Source organism: Pan troglodytes, chromosome 5, assembly GCF_028858775.2.
Source record: "Pan troglodytes isolate AG18354 chromosome 5, NHGRI_mPanTro3-v2.0_pri, whole genome shotgun sequence".
Lineage (NCBI taxonomy): Eukaryota > Metazoa > Chordata > Mammalia > Primates > Hominidae > Pan > Pan troglodytes.
In genome coordinates this window covers 69,564,663-69,576,708 of record NC_072403.2, presented here as the reverse complement: position 1 = coordinate 69,576,708, position 12,046 = coordinate 69,564,663, and the positions used below count along the sequence as shown (strand labels likewise).

General features: G+C 38.2%; 1 protein-coding gene across 1 annotated transcript in view; it reads left to right on the top strand.

The window, feature by feature from the left end:
- The window catches only part of LOC100609532 (protein eyes shut homolog), a 2,075,858-nt gene that overhangs the window by 1,927,684 nt on the left and 136,128 nt on the right, over positions 1-12,046 (top strand). The gene's annotated exons all lie outside the window — the stretch shown is intronic.

The following is a 12,046-nucleotide window of genomic DNA, read 5'->3' as shown; positions in this document are numbered from 1 at the left end:
GGGAAGCCCATCAGCATAACAGCAGATCACTCAGCAGAAACTCTACAAGCCAGGAGAGAGTGGGGGCCAATATTCAACATTCTTAAAGAAAAGAATTTTCAACCCAGAATTTCATATCCAGCCAAACTAAGCTTCATAAGTGAAGGAGAAATAAAATCCTTCAGAGACAAACAAATGCTGAGAGATTTTTGTCACCACCAGGCCTGCCTTACAAGAGCTCCTGAAGGAAGCACTAAACATGGAAAGGAAAAACCAGTACCAGCCACTGCAAAAACATGCCAAATTGTAAAGACCATTGATGCTAGGAAGAAACTGCATCAACTAATGAGCAAAATAACCAGCTAAAATCATAATGACAGGATCAAATTCACACATAACAATATTAACCTTAAATGTAAATGGGCTAAATGCTCCAATTAAAAGACACAGACTGGCAAATTGGATAAAGAGTCAAGACCCACCAGTGTGCTGTATTCAGGAGACCCATCTCACATGCAGAGACACACATAGGCTCAAAATAATGGGATGAAGGAAGATCTACCAAGCAAATGGAAAACAAAAAAAAGCAGGGGTTGCAATTCTAGTCTCTGATAAACAAGACTTTAAATCAACAAAGATCAAAAGAGACAAAGAAGGCCATTATATAATGGTAAAGGGATCAATTCAACAGGAAAAGCTAACTATCCTAAATATATGCACCCAATACAGGAGCACCCAGATTCATAAAGCAAGCCCTTAGACACCTAAAGAGACTTAGACTCCCACACCATAATAATGGGAGACTTTAACACCCCACTGTCAATATTAGACAGATCCATGAGACAGAAAGTTAACAAGGATATCCAGGAATTGAACTCAGCTCTGCATCAAGAGGACCTAATAGACATTTACAGAACTCTCAACCCCAAATCAACAGAATATACATTCTTCTCAGCACCACATCGCACTTATTCCAAAACTGACCACATAGTTGGAAGTAAAGCACTCCTCAGCAAATGTAAAAGAACAGAAAGTATAACAAACTGTCTCTCAGACCACAGTGCAATCAAACCAGAACACAGGATTAAGAAACTCACTCAAAACCGCTCAACTACATGGAAACTGAACAACCTGCTCCTGAATGACTACTGGGTACATAATGAAATGAAGGCAGAAATAAAGATGTTCTTTGAAACCAACGAGAACAAAGACACAACATTCCAGAATCTCTGGGACACATTTAAAGCAGTATGTAGAGGGAAATTTATAGCACCAAATGCCCACAAGAGAAAGCAGGAAAGATCTAAAATTGACACCCTAACAACACAATTAAAAGAACTAGAGAAGTAAGAGCAAACACATTCAAAAGCTAGCAGAAGGCAAGAAATAACTAAGATCAGAGCAGAACTGAAGGAGATAGAGACACAAAAAACTCCTCAAAAACATCAATGAATCCAGGAGCTCATTTTTTGAAAAGATCAACAAAATTGATAGACTGCTAGCAAGACTAACAAAGAAGAAAAGAGAGAAGAATCAAATAGACACAATAAAAAATGATAAAAGGGATATCACCACCGATCCCATGGAAATACACACTACCATCAGAGAATACTATAAACACATCTATGCAAATAAACTAGAAAATCTAGAAGAAATGGATAAATTCCTTGACACATACACCCTCCCAAGACTAAACCAGGAAGACGTTGAATCCCTGAATAGACCAATAACAGGCTCTGAAATTGAGGCAATAATTAATAGCCTACCAAGCAAAAAAAGTCCAGGACCAGACGGAATCACAATGGAATTCTACCAGAGGTACAAGGAGGAGCTGGTACCATTCCTTTGGAAATTACTCCAATCGATAGAAAAAGAGGGAATCCTCCATAACTCATTTTGTGAGGCCAACATTATCCTGATACCATGCCTGGCCGAGACACAACAAAAAAAGAGAATTTTAGACCAATGTCCCTGATGAACATCAATGCAAAAATCCTCAATAAAATACTGGCATACCAAATCCAGCAGCACATCAAAAAGCTTATCGACCATGATCAAGTTGGCTTCATCCCTGGGATGCAAGCCTGGTTCAACATAAGCAAATCAATAAATGGAATCCATCATATAAACAGAACCAAAGACAAAAACCACATGATTATCTCAATAGATGCAGAAAAGGGCTTTGATAAAATTCAGCAGGTCTTCATGCTAAAAACTCTCAATAAACTAGGTATTGATGGGACATATCTCAAAATAATAAGAGCTATTTATGACAAACCCACAGCCAATATCATACTGAATGGGCAAAAACTGGAAGCATTCCCTTTGAAAACTGGCACAAGACAGGGATGCCCTCTCTCATCACTCCTATTCAACATAGTGTTGGAAGTTCTGGCCAGGGCAATCAGGCAGGAGAAAGAAATAAAGAGTATTCAATTAGGAAAAGAGGAAGTCAAATTGTCCCCATTTGCAGATGACATGATTGCATATTTAGAAAACTCCATCATCTCAGCCCACAATCTCCTTAGGCTGATAAGCAACTTCAGTAAAGTCTCAGGATACAAAATCGATGTCCAAAAATCACAGGCATTCCTATATACCAATAACAGACAAACAGAGAGCCAAATCATGAGTGAACTCCCATTCACAATTGCTTCAAAGAGAATAAAATATCTAGGAATCCAACTTACAAAGGATGTGAAGGACCTCTTCAAGGAGAACTACAAACCACTGCTCAATGGAAGAACATTCCATGCTCATGGATAGGAAGAATCAATATCGGGAAAATGGCCATACTGCCCAAGGTAATCTATAGATTCAATGACATCCCCATCAAACTACCAATGACTTTCTTCATAGAACTGGAAAAAAACTACTTTAAAGTTTATATGGAACCAAAAAAGAGCCCACATTGCCAAGACAATCCTAAGCCAAAAGAACAAAGCTGTTGGCATCACGCTACCTGACTTCAAACGGTACTACAAGGCTACAGTAACCAAAACAGCATGGTACTGGTACCAAAACAGAGATATAGACCAATGGAAGAGAACAGAGCCCTCAGAAATAACAGCACGCATCTACAACCATCTGATCTTTGACAAATCTGGCAAAAACAAGAAATGGGGAAAGGATTCCCTATTTAACAAATGGTGCTCGGAAAACTGGCTAGCCATATGTAGAAAGCTGAAATTGGATTCCTTCCTTACACCTTATACAAAAATTAATTCAAGATGGATTAAAGACTTAAATGTTAGGTCTAAAACCATAAAAACTGTAGAAGAAAACCTAGGCAATACCATTCAGGACATAGGCATGGGCAAGGACTTCATGACTAAAACATCAAAAGCAATGGCAACATAAGCCAAAATTGACAAATGGGATCTAATTAAACTAAAGAGCTTCTGCACAGCAAAAGAAACCACCATCAGAGTGAACAGGCACCCTACAGAATGGGAGGAAAATTTCACAATCTACCCAAATGACAAAGGGCTAATATCCAGAATCTACAAAGAACTTAAACAAATTTACAAGAAAAAATTAAAAAACCCCATCAAAAAGTGAGCAAAGGATATGAACAGACACTTCTCAAAAGAAGACATTTATGCAGCCAATAGACACATGAAAAAAATGCTCATCATCACTGGCCATCAGAGAAATGCAAATCAAAACCACCATGAGATACCATCTCATACCAGTTAGAATGGCAATCATTAAAAAGTCAGGAAACAACAGGTGCTGGAGAGGATGTGGAGAAATAGGAATACTTTTACACTGTTGGTGGGACTGTAAACTAGTTCAACCATTGTGGAAGACAGTGTGGGGGATTCCTCAAGGATCTAGAACTAGAAATCCCATTTGACCCAGCGATCCCATTACTGGGCATATACCCAAAGGAATATAAATCACGCTACTATAAAGACACATGCACACGTATGTTTATTTCAGCACTATTCACAATAGCAAAGACTTGGAACCAACCCAAATGTCCATCAATGATAGACTGGATTAAGAAAATGTGTCACATATATACCATGGAATACTATGCAGCCATAAAAAAGGATGAGTTCATGTCCTTTGTAGGGACATGGATGAAGCTGGAAATCATCATTCTCAGCAAACTATCAGAAGAACAGAAAACCAAACATCTCATGTTCTCACTCATAGGTGGGAATTAAACAATAAGAACACTTGGACACAGTGTGGGCAACATCACACACCGTGGCCTGTCATGGGGTGTAGGGAGGGATAGCATTAGGAGATATACCTAATGTAAATGTCAAGTTAATGGGTGCAGCACCCCAACATGGCACATGCATACATATGTAACAAACCTTCACGTGTGCACATGTACCCTAGAATTTAAAGTATAATAAAAAAATAAAAAACAAAAAAAGATATTTTTCTCCCTGAGCATCTCTCAAATTATTTCTCTCCATGCCCACTTCCACTAAGCTTATCTACACTTCTGCTTGGATTTCTGTGTATAACTCAGGGTTTGGTCAAGAGACAGAGCCACACAGTAATTTAGGAAAGTTTAATATGAAGATTTATTATCCAGTAACATGCGATTAATTTTTAAGATGCAAAGAGTACATTAAATATTTTAGGTGGGCCAGGCATGGTGGCTCACGCCTGTAATCCCAGCACTTTGGGAGGCCAAGGCAGGCAGATCACCTGAGGTCAGGAGTTGAGACCATCCTGGCCAACATGGCAAAACACCATCCCTACTAAAAATACAAAAATTAGCCAGGCATGGCGGCATGTGCCTGTAATCCCAGCTACTTGAGAGGCTGAAGTAGGAGAATTGCTCGAACCCAGAAGGTGGAGGCTGCAGTGAACCGAATTCGCACCACTGCACTCCAGCCTGGGTGACAAGAGCGAGACTAGGTCTAAAAAAAAAAAAAAAAAAAAAACCATATTTAGGTATAGTGGATGTAGGAGCCATTCCTACCTCTAGGGCTGAGAAACAGTGCTCCAAAGAACAAATCAGAAGACACACATATACACTCACACACATACACACACACACACACGCACACTTACACACACATACATACACACTTGTGCACACACACACACACACCACCTGGTATGCAGAGCACGATGGAGAGTGTGGCCACTGAGTGACAGAAAAGTTCACTGTGATACCCCAGTCCAAGACTGGGAAAGAAGAAGCCGTATACTGGGGCGCTGCTGAAATGCACTGGGAAGCTACCCTCTGGGACTCTAGGGAGCTCACTGAGAAGCCACCACAAAGATGCTGCTGAACTTGCTAGAATTCCTGCCCACTGGGACGTCTATGAAACTGTTTCAAGCCACTCACTATAAGGTCCAGGAAAACTTACTAGAAAGCCACACTTGAAGGTGCTGCTGAACTTGCTAAGAATTTGCCCACTGGGACACCTAGAAGCTGGAAAGTTGGGTGGGTCATGGGCTGTCTCCTAGTGGTAATTCTCCAGGGGAGGTGCTGTGGAACTTGCTGGGGGTGAGCAGCACTGAGTTTCCTGCGCGTGCCTCCAGCAGGAGTAAGAAGACAGGAAAGAACGGCAGAGCTAGGAAGAGAACCTCTTCTTCCTTCAGTGTCCCAAGTGCCCTCTACTGACAAAGCTTAACATCCCCCCAGTTGGCAAAGGGAATGTGTTTACAGGGTCCAGCTCCAGCATCACAAGGAAGGATTATAAAGGGTGGATTTGGAACTAACAAACAACACATTCTTTTTTTTTCTTTCTTTTTGAGATGGAGTCTCACTGTGTTGCCCAGGCTGGAGTGCAGTGGCATGATCTCGGCTCACTGAAATCTCCACCTCCTGGGTTCCAGTGATTCTCCCACCTCAGCCTCCTGAGTAGCTGGAATTACAGGCATGTGCCACCACACCCAGCTAATTGTTTGTATTTTTAGTAGAGATGGGGTTTCACCATGTTGGCCAGGATGGGATTGAACTCCTGACCTCAAGTGATCCGCCCACCTCGGCCTCCCAAAGTGCTGAGATTATAGGCATGAGTCACCACGCCCAGCAGATGATAAATTAATAACGGGGAAAACTCTGTCCCTGGTTTTACTGTTCTCCAGACATTTTCCCCAGAATAATAATTCTAAAACATAATATAATTCATTCCCTCATCAAAAACGTTTCAATGTCTATTGCCAATAAGTTAAAGTGAAAATTCTTAAAAGGACCAAGGCCGCTTCTTGTATCTCAGCTCAGATCTACTTATACTCTATGCTTCAAATATATTGATAGATTAAATTAAGTGAAATTCTAGCATTGGAAAGAAATACTTGTTATTGGGAATTGGGGTAAGAGGAAAAAAGGATGGAGAATAAGTGCTGGAAGAGATAATGTGGAAGTCAAGAGAGGTGCTGAAGACTAAAATTTTATCTATAGAGTAGGAAGTGAAGTCACTTCCTCTGAGCAGAGATCACAGGACTGGGAAAGATCTGAACAACGATTGGGTAGAAGGAGAATTTGATATTTAATCAAATTTGATGAATTTTGATGAAGTGGTGAATTTTATATTGTCCCTTATAACAGTGCACCTAACTTCATCTCTAGGCTTCAGATTATAATCTAAATATACCACGGGGTTCAAGAGGTAGGCATTAAACATCTTGCCAGTTAGTAATCTCTGGTTTACATTGCTCAGTACACTGACTCTATATAAAGAGATGTGAGACAGTTCCAAAAGTCACCTGCTTGCTCTAAGTGGCAGACACAAACTACTTTTAGAGCAAGCCTGCCAAATCAACATATTTAGAAGCAAGAACTCTTCTAAATTTCTTGCTTTTTTTCCAACTCAAAATTGGAGTGTAAAGATTTGACAAAAGAAAGGCTGTGGAATAAGTGAGAAACTGCAAAAAAAATTAAATTCTCATTGCAAATTCAACATAGGAATACCCATAAAGGATATTTTGGGTTCATAAATGTATACCTTTCTAGAGAGTTGTTATCTACTATTCATTTTTAAGGAATAAATTTTCCACCCACAGCAATTTTGTAAATAATTCTTAATATCAGAAAAGAACAACCATCAATGTTGTGTGCTGTGTTTCTAACTTCCTGATAACTGGTGAATTCACCATGGTAACAGTTGAGTAGAAACTGTGTGTATGTGAACATTACTGAGGTCAGGGGAATGGGTGAAACGGCACTTTGTTGGCTTAAATATTTTAAGATAATTTTTTATGTCTTTTTAGTGGAAGTTAAAATAACATTTTAAAAGCTTATACCAACTCTTCTGGCCTCAAATAGCTTCAAAATAGGCACATTATCTTTATAGGAAATTACCTGAGAGCTCCAGAGCTTCATAAGCACTGCATTTACAGATTCTGTTATATTGAATCCTGCCCAGATTGCCCTTACCATGCAGGGGGCTGGAGACTGGCTAATTTTACAGTGAGCACAGAGTGAGAAAAATTTATTATGAAATTGTAGTTTGGGCACAGAGTATAATTCTAAGATCCTGAGATTTTTTTATGGGGGGGGGTAATTCTAGACACTGAAATGATACATTCATTTGACAAACAATTATTAATGCATTATTTTATTTTTTCACCCACAATACCCTACACCTTATCCTTCTTTCCCAACCCACTTCTCTTTGTACCAGATTTCATCATATTTCTCTTATTCCACCATTAACTGATTCAGACACAACTAATTACATGTTTCATTTATTCTTACCTCCTTTTCCTAACATATAATGAGCAGCTGATCAATGCCAAGTACTGTGCTGGGCACATTCTCACACATATCTCATTTAATGTATTTAGATAATGGCCATGTTTACTATGTTAGCTCCCCTTTTGGGCTTCATGTTCTCCAAGTCTGCTCCCTTGGAAGCAAAACTTTAATTTCATTTCATAAGAACTAGAGGGTCACAAGGCCAGAGATATGGAAAAGATATCTCTTTCTGGAAAGGAGATCCTGATGCACTTGCTGGGGAAGAAATTTTGGTCATTTTTCTTTACCAATGAAGTTTATTTTTTTGTAAAGTGAACCATGCCTGTCAGAGAGAGAAAGAAAGAAGGAAGAGGAAAGAGAGAAGGCGAGAGATTATACCATATATTCCATTTTTCTTTGCAAAATGCCTACAAGATTAAATTGGACAGATACTAGAACAAGAAAAAAAGTGTTTTTAATTGTTTATGGATTTTCCATTTTATGTATTATTTATTCCTATGTCATTCTATGACTTTTATTTGCTCTTATCCTTTCTTATCTTGTTCCCGCCTTTAGAAAAAGGGTTTTAGAAAAAACCCTTTCATATAAAGAAAAAAGTTTCTATAGCAGAGGACATTTTCCCTGAGCTCTCTGTTCATGGGTATATTATATAGACTATGTTTCTCCAAGTTCACTTTCTAGGCCACCACAAAGTAATTTTGGTTTTGCATTTTTTTCCCATTATTTTCATGCTTGGCTACTTTTAAAAAGTTATAAATGAAAAATGACACACGTAGTGGTGTGCCTTACAGCACAAAATAACATCCATTTAGGCAGTTCTGTCCTAGAAACAGACAAAGAAAAATCTATCTACAGTACTAGAGCCAGAGTCTCCACACACAGCTAACAACTCATTTGACAGAAATTCCAATTTTTTAAGGAAGATTCTTGCAGGGGAGACGGGAAGTATTCTTTGTAATTAGCAGGCTCTTATCATGGTGTTGTGAAATTCATGAAAAAGATGGAAAGTTCTACTTGAACCACAGCTACTTGGGATCTCATTTGCATACCTCCTAAAGCCTGGGCTGTGGTGCTATCAGAGCCGATACATAGAGATGGGTTATTTCCGCCAGTAGCAATTTTATTTTTCAGAACTATCTGGAGACATTATTCATAAGGATTCATTTCTGCACTCTTTCCTGCTGAGAACCTCCCTCTCTTGACACTGTGGGTGGCCAACTTTGAAATCGGCTAATGATCCGTTAGATACAAAGACTGCAAGAAGAGTTATTTATTTTTTTAAGTTAATACATGCAGGAGTCCTTTTAGTTCTAGAAGATTTTTGGCATCTGGCTGTGTTATATAAGTAGTGGGCACCCTTTTCAAGCCAGCTTCTTTGATTTTTTTTTAATCAGCTAAATTTTTCTAAAGGTAACTTTTAATACTCATAGAAATGACAGTTAATATTCTTACCGTATTGTAGACTTGTAATCAAATATCCTGTAGCAGTTACAATTCCAAAATATATAGTTGTTGGCATATGCTTAGATAGGTGGTATTTTTTCAACTAAGCTTTAAAATGACTGAGTGAATTTTTTCCTCTTTTATGTTGAAGTTAAACATAATGCACATGCAGTAGACTGTATATGGCACTCCTAAAATGAAAACCTTCTCATCTTTGTACTTTGATGGATATATGTGTTTTCAGATATATGTTGGTCAAAAGTCAAAACATAGCCCAAAAACAGAAATAAAATTATAATATCCTGTAAGGACACAATAATAACTAATGCCCATCAAGCTTTCACTCTGGAGAGAATATTTGTCTCAGAGGGATGGGTTTAAGTAAAAGTAGGCTATGCAAAAGAGTCTCCTAATGACATTTTTTAAAGGCAGACTCTTGAGCCTTACTTTAGACATTCTAAATCAGAATCTCAGAGGGCAAGAGGAGCATGGAAATCTGCATTTAGCAAACGCATTCAGGAGAGTCCCTGGTAGTCCTTTGGTGCCAGTTCACAGACCAGCTTTTAGTAACTACTGTCATCTGAATCCACATATTACAGAGCTAAGGCCTTAAAAATACTTGATACTTTCTCTATTGCTTTGTCACATACTATGTATCTTACAGAGATTTGTTCATGCCTTTATGATGTCTCCTACAAAGAATGCAAAAGCGAGTCTTATTCACCACTTGGCACATGGCTCCATCCATGATGTAGGTGCACAACAAACTTTGGATGGCAGCAATTGCCAAAATAAATATGATCCTCTGGTGTATAGGTAAAAACTTCACCATAATCTGGATTATTTTGCAGACCTACTTTTAATTCAGAAAAATCTCCTGACTTGCTTACAGGAAAATTTCCAAAAAAAGGTTTCTATGTGGTTTACAGGTCTTGTGAAGGATAAAATTTTTAAAAATTTAGGGATGAAAAGATATATTCCATGAAAAAAATATATTTCATATAAACATATTCTCTCAAAGCTAATTATAATAAGCAGTGACGAATTCATAGCAATAATGTAATATTTAAAGTAAACTGAGCAAAAGAGGGTGGCACTGTTTTGAAAACTATTTCCAAAAGTCAACTGTCTTACATAAGATCCATCAGTCTTAGAGCATTCCCTTTCTGGGTCAACACTGCCTTTTGCTACAAGATGTAGAGAGACATCAAAGTAGGTCAAGTGGCAGAGAAAACAGCAGGCTTTGTAGCTTTTGAAGAAGCTGTGATTTAATAACAGGATCTGACAAGATCTGGATAGGAGAAACCTTTGAGTCCAGGTATAACACAGACAATAGCAAAGATAGATTTAGAAAACAAAAACTACTGGTGAAATGTCTGACACTCCAAGAAGTCTTTTGGAACTTTGAGGTACAATTTGAAGTGCCATCATCTGGCAACATCTCAATTGAGTAAAGCTGACTCTTGCTAATGAGGTGCTAATGGGATATCAAGACAGGCCAGAAGACTCTGAACACTTGCCCTTGGTTAGATATGGTGAGTTTCCCTTTTCTTGGAGAGTTTTCTATAAAATTTCTAGTTCTCTCTCTACTCTAGTTACCTGCTGACATACAGATGCACAGTTAGTCATCTCCGCATGAATTTACACAACCAACTTCTGACAACACCTGATGAAAGCAGAAAGAGGAAATGGGGCTTGATTTATCAATAGGACCTGATTAAAAATAGTGCTTTCCTTGGTTTTCACCATAAAATCATCTTTCCTGCATGCCAAATCTGTTTAGCCTTATATGATTAAAGCATTTAAATCAATCAATGCTTAGATTAGTTTGACTTTCACATATGAGGCATTCTCCTTGATCTGAAAAAGACTAATTTGGTCCTTCCAGAAGGCAGCTCTCAAGAATGCTACTTTCCTAGACTTTATCCCAGAATACAAATGCTTAATACTGACCTTTCAACTCCAAGTAAGGTCAGTGGAAGCAGTTATATCAGATTTATCCATTACCCCCAAACAACATTAAGTTTCTAACGTATACTTTAGGTCACACCAGAAATATTTCTGTTCCTGCTAGGTGGTCCGGCTGTGCTTTTATCGCTATTCTCAGGAAACAAGGAACAGCATTAGCTAAGCAGTCCTCAAAACTTTATTTCTCGGAAACAGAAAATCTTGCTCAGGATACTTTATAACCATCTTAGGGGCATCGATATATAATTTTTTCCCAATTCTGAAAACTTATGAGATTCCATATCTGTCTGCAATGTGTAGAATGCTATGCAGGTTGCCATGAAGGTTATAAAATGCATAAATTACTGATTACTTACAGGATAAGCCTTATGAGTTGGCAAAATCTGAAGGTCTCAAAGCCTTACAACCCCACCAAAGCCAGCTTTATCTGCTATCTGATACATAAACTTTCATAGTGTTTCACAACATTATCATGGAGAATATTAAAATATGAATATTTTTAGAAAAGGAAACACCTTCATATTTCTAAGTCAGGTCTCATTATGATGAAAAAAATGGTTCTTTCCTACACACAAATTTTGGAGTAAGGGGATTCAAAGACATGAGGAAGGTATTGAGAAACCATACAGATAGCTGGGGAAAAATTCATGGTATGGGTAAGATCTACAACTAGCCTGGGAGGCTGTGTCATAAAAACATAAAAATATGTTAGTTTCCCAATTATCAGGGCTGATCCTGGCACCTATGCTTAAGAGCTAACAGTCGCATTGAGAAGATAAGATGTAAACTCCTAAGATCTGTATATGGCAAGGTGTATGAACTAATGTAATAAGAGAGCAAAAAAAAAAAAGAAAAGATTAAATGGAATTCTTTAACTTCAAGTGACAAAATCCCAAATCAAACTGGCTTTAAAAATGTAAAAGCAGTGGAATATATTGTCTCACATAACTACAGAGTACTGGCTAGATCTGGTAC